General features: G+C 39.4%; 1 protein-coding gene across 1 annotated transcript in view; it reads left to right on the forward strand.

The window, feature by feature from the left end:
• The first annotated feature begins 464 nt into the window (after positions 1-464).
• phc2b (polyhomeotic homolog 2b (Drosophila)) overlaps positions 465-5127 on the forward strand; it is a 55137-nt gene continuing 50474 nt past the window's right edge. The window contains exon 1 of the mRNA XM_008279538.1: positions 465-470. The gene's annotated coding sequence lies outside the window, so the exon portion shown is untranslated. The remainder of the gene's footprint in view (positions 471-5127) is intronic.

Below are 5127 nucleotides of genomic sequence, written 5' to 3' on the forward strand. Positions count from 1 at the left end.
TCCTGTTTTTGGGGCAATCCATCCATCCATTATCTATACACCGCTTAATCCTCACTAGGGTCATGGGGGGCTGGAGCCTATCCCAGCTGACTTAGGGCGAAGGCAGGGGACACCCTGGACAGGTCACCAGTCTATCACAGGGCTTAGAACCTTAGAACTGGCAACCTTCTTGCTGCGAGGCAACAGTGCTAACCAACTGCGCCACCTTGCAGTTTGGGGAAATACGTTGGTTATAAAAAAAAATTTTAAAAATTATTTTTCTTTGTCATTTATTCTAAAAATGTTTCTGGTAGTATTTTACAGAAAGGAAATATTATCACATCCATTTTGATGACTACCTAACCTGCTGAGGATTTGAAATGTTGAAAATATTAGGCCTTTTCAGCAATCAATCAATCAATCAATCAATCAAATTTCAGATACATGCATACAAGAAAAGTAAAAGAAAAATGCTAAGGACTTTGTGTGTGGTTTTTTTTTTGGTTTTGTTTTGTTTTGTTTTTTTTACTATGAATAATCATCAAAAGTAGTTGGACAATAAATGTAGCACAGACAAAAATCTATATTTTCTTTAAACCACAATAGTTATTTACATGTTCTTTACATATATTAGGCATTTATTATATAATAGTGAATAAATTCTATCTTTTTTGTAGAAAAAGATTTTGAGCCAAAAGCATTTTTACTTCATTTCTGAAAAGAAGATGTTTTTGTCTTTAAGCAACAAAGTTTTCAAAATAAACATGGTTATTTTTCCAAAGTTATGTTGGAAGACTCTGACAACAAATATCTTATAAACTGATGCAGATCTCTGAACCACATGGCAATTTTCCAGTGATTATTGCATAATATGTTTGGTTAATTTAGTAAGTCATGTGTCTGCAAACAATACTGTAGAGAAGTAAAAGCAGATCTGGAAAACCCTGCAGAAGTGTAGTTTCGTTATTTACCATCTTTAAGATTTACTCTTTTAACTGTATGCACATCATCACGTGACAGTTTAAAGCTAAATGTATATTTCGGCATAGGAGCATACATGACAAGACATACAAGATGTGGTAAAATTATTATTCATGCATCCACTCAGTACAGATAAGTAACAGCAACACTCACCAAGGCAACAGACAACAGTGAGTGCGGTATGCCAAAGTGGATGTTGTCCTTTAGGACAGTTGGCACGTCAACTGTAGTCTCTAACTCTTTCTCAATCCCATTCATTTCACTTCACCCATTGCCTGAGAGGTTGTGTAACTGAAAGATAAAGCACAGTAGCTAACAAAAGACCATGTGTGGCAAGAAATCATACCCTGGAACACTAATCAGTCATATCACATATTACTTTTCACGGGTGCTTTACTCTTTAATTCCTTCACCCTGTATCTTTTTAGATATGTTGAGGAGAAAATGTATGAAATATGAAAATTTAAAGTAGAGAATAATTGAATAGAGATGAAATGCCAAATGTTGGTTCAGAAATATGCTGATTTCAGCTTAATTGTAACCAATATTTGGAGCCTTGGATAACTCATGACCACATGTCATTTTGAAGACTTAAGATTCATCTATGCCAGCACAGTAGCAACCCGACCACGTGAAGTAGCCCCAAGAACAAATGGATTCAAGCATTCCTCAGGTTTTTGGCTCTGTGGCTGCAGAGCAAAAACTAACCAGAATGAACCGGCTGAATCCCAGCACAAGGACTAAATGCCCATTCTTCCTCTCTCCATCTTGCCCCATCCATCTTTGCAAACCCACCTAGGTCCAACAAGGTCTTGATTCACTGTAACTGGCTCTGTCATTCTGCCCAGTGCCCCTGCAGAAACTCAGTTGACCAGGCAGCAGGCAAGAGGCCAAACAAGGCTCTAGCTCTCAGCTAAATCGCTGACACACTCCTTTCCTTTCTTTGCTGGGCCCACAAAGGCTGCACCCCTAGTGCCACGGGCCCCTAAGGCCATCCCGATTAAGACGCCTGTGGGGTGTGTGGAGGGGTGAGGGATCTGGGGAAGCTAAATGTGTCTAATCCCACAGTAATTAAACAGCCAGAAACAAAAGGAGGCAGTATGAAATATTACACTTTATCGTAAATGTGTAGTGGTAAACTTTCCCATGACCCTTTTACCATTGTTTGACTTTGTCTGTAAGTTACATCACCTAAAGTTTTTGGTTAACGCATGTGTCTGTTGTCTAGTTTCTACTGCCGAATGAGTTAATTTACAAGCATTAGCAAAAGAAAAGCTGCCTATTGGGTATCCCCTGTGTTCGTTTCATGCATGTGGTTATGTCAGCGCATGCACTTTGTATTCTCGGGTCCAATAAGAAAAGGAGTGCTAGAAATAACTCCTGGCTTTTAACCAAATGGTACCTCACATTGATCAAGGTGCAAAAAAATTGAACTTTTTAGTCCTATTCAGTAGGAAAAGCCTGAGTTCTTCTACAGCAGAGTAAAAAGTGAGAGTCAGGTACAAGTAAAATGGTTAAAGAAGGACGGGGACACAGAGGAAATGTGTTTGTTATCTGAGTTATGAGCAGTAAATAATATTCTTACTAACACAATAATCACATGTGAAAGGTGATATAAGGTCAATATCATAATTCACTTTCAAGGAGTTATCAAGGAGTTAAAACTTGCACATTGTCCTTCATAAAAAACTATAAAATGGGCACATTATAATCTCTAGCTTGGAGCCCACCTCCCTCTCTCTCCATCATTATATTCAATTAGAAAAATGTCACTCCCACTGCTGCCTCCAAAACCGTGCAAAATGGAAAAACAGATTGTCACATTGCATTAGCGTGGCACTGCTGTGTTTGCTGAAATTCACTGGAGCATCTCTGAGGTCTGCAGCCTGGGCCAAATGAGGTAAGAGGGGAAAGAAGCCAAACAGGGGACATGCAAGTCTACTGTTATCTTCTGAAATCATACTTTCTTCAGTTTCAGTTTTTATTGTACAATAAGTCGGGGCTACTGTCTGGTTTGGTGCCCCAAGTCTGTGAACGCATCCTGGATTTACCATCAGCCCAACTAGACACCTGGCAGGTGTGTAGAATTTGCCAATAGGTGTTTTTGTTTGAATGAATCTTATGAATCTGCACCCAGCCTGCTTCTTTTACATGTATAAAGTTAAAAAAAAAATAAAAAAAAAACTGTTTCAGTGATTTTAAGCAAAAAGCAATAACAGAACAGTTCTAGTTTCTGTTTGGTTGTATTCTGTGGTAAACTGAACATTTTGTGGTTTTTGATGAGTTGATTGCAGAACAGGCAATTTGATAGCTTCACCTTGAGCAGTAGGTAGATCATTTTCTTAAGTGAAGTAAATCTGTAATAATATCTGTTCTCCCCCTTTGAGACAGCACCACCATGGCCGACTTGTAAACAGGTTGTAAGTAGTTCATCACAGGCGACTCCAAGTTCAGCCCACAGCGCAACTCCGTAAGGACACAACCTATCCAAGGATAAGGTGAGTGATGTCTCTCCAAGACATCAGGCTGTTCAGGTCCTTCAGGGATACCTGTGACGGTGATTACCCTTGGATCTCATATTCATGTTTTTCCATTTCTTCAGTTCCAGCAATAATATTTCTTCACCAACCTGTTTGTTGAGACAAAAAAAAGGTGGCTGGGGTGAAAAACACAACGATCATAAACAAACCGAGCCACAGTTATTTGAAAAATGTAAATAAAAAGATGAAGTGCAAAATTGTGGCCTGTGTGTTACAAACTTCCTGCTTTGACTCTAATATACATAATCTGACCACCATGAGAGGTGTGATACCTTCCACTTTTACCTTAACATAAAATTATTTACATCCTCCTTTTCAACAATCACACCAACTGTCTGACTGCTCACTTCTTCCCCTTTACGACTAATCTGTAGTGATGTTCCCGGATCTCTGACACAAGGCACAGTACAATGTTGAACTTTATCAAACCAGAATTTTCCCTTAAGAATCATTCACTCAGTGCAAACCTATACTAAAGTTTACATCACCTGGCCTGGGGTTGTAGAGCTATCTTTTACTGTGATTGCATTTTGTGATGAGGCAAGGTGGTGAGTAAATGTGAGCTCATGGGAACTACAAGGGAAACCTGAGTGTGGCTGTAGCTTTCAGAATGACCATGCATTATTAAAACATTACATTTAAGGAAGGAGTGTCGGAGCAGCCGGCCCATTCAGGATTACACTGGTTCAGCCTCTCTCTCTCTGGCATGTGACTATGACACGCTCACTCTGCTATTGTTCCTGGTTGCTCTGAGACCTCTTCATGTCTCGGTATTTATATTTATAAACTTTGTCATATTTATAACAGCTTGAACAATTGTTTCTCTTAGTATTTGTGCAGCATTGCTCAGCTGATTCTCACACAAAAAATAGGAAAACCACCCACTTACAAATATTTCATCTTTCTTGTTCCCTTTGTGTAAATTCCATTGAGTTTCAATTTAATTTAGGTTAGTTTCGCTTAACTCGGTTGAAAATTAGTAGTGTTTATCATGTAAGAAGTTTATTGTGACCGGTGTGTCAAGAGCTATATTTAGCATTAACAGCGATGTCCGATTAGGTGTGACTGCAATTCTGAAGAACTGTTGTCGTTCATCGGAAACAAGTCAGTGACTCACTTGCTGCAGTTTTTCTGTTTAATTTTAATTCTCTCAGCCGTTCATGCAGACGTGCGCTGGGTCTCATCCGCACTCTCAAATTTTTTCTGTCTGAGCCACAGACGGATACCCGCACACTTACAGCTTCTTTTCACAGTCTACCTCTTAGCAGATCACAAGCCCCTGTGGTTTAAACCTTAGACCAGCTCTTACACAGATGCACTGGAAATAGAAATTGTGTGCGTGCAGTCAGGCATGCTGCACACACTCAGGAACCTGCAGCAGACAGCTGTAATTAAACATACTGTTATGAAAACAGTTGTCACAAAGCAAAAAAATATATTATTTGCTGGGGTTTTTTTTTCCAACTATTCTGAGAAGGCTTCTTATATAAAAGGAATTGAGCTTGAATGTAGGTCAAAGCACTGCATCATCTCTGGTAGCGCAGAGCTGCTCTAATGCGCCGCCTACACTGTCCCAATTCACCTCAGTTAACCTCAAATACTCAGACACACACACACACACACACAC

Source organism: Stegastes partitus, unplaced genomic scaffold (assembly GCF_000690725.1).
Source record: "Stegastes partitus isolate 25-593 unplaced genomic scaffold, Stegastes_partitus-1.0.2 Scaffold5, whole genome shotgun sequence".
NCBI classification, from domain to species: domain Eukaryota; kingdom Metazoa; phylum Chordata; class Actinopteri; family Pomacentridae; genus Stegastes; species Stegastes partitus.